Consider the following 420-nt stretch of genomic DNA (forward strand, 5'->3'; position numbering starts at 1 on the left):
CGGGCTCGGCGGGCCGCGGGCGCGAGGTGGCGGCGCCTGCCACGTGGCGTGCTACGAGTGGCTGCGGCGCTCTATCCAGCGGACTTCGGACATGTCCGGCGGTGCGCGAGGGGTGGATCTAGGGTTTCGGAGGAAGAAGAACGGGAATTTTCGGAGGGGGTCTATTTATAGGCATAGGAGGAGCTAGGAGAGTCCAAATGAGGTGCGGTTTTCGGCCACGCGATCGTGATCGAACGCTCTAGATGATGGAGAGGGTTTTGGTGGGTTTTGGGCCAACTTGGAGGGGTGTTGGGCTGCAACACACATGAGGCCTTTTCGGTCCCTCGGTTAACCGTTGGAGACTCAAACGAAGTCCAAATGGTACGAAACTTGACAGGCGGTCTACCGGTAGTAAACCAAGGCCGCTTGGCAAGTCTTGAT

This window comes from Triticum aestivum, chromosome 4A, assembly GCF_018294505.1.
Source record: "Triticum aestivum cultivar Chinese Spring chromosome 4A, IWGSC CS RefSeq v2.1, whole genome shotgun sequence".
In the NCBI taxonomy this organism is placed as follows: Eukaryota; Viridiplantae; Streptophyta; class Magnoliopsida; order Poales; family Poaceae; genus Triticum; species Triticum aestivum.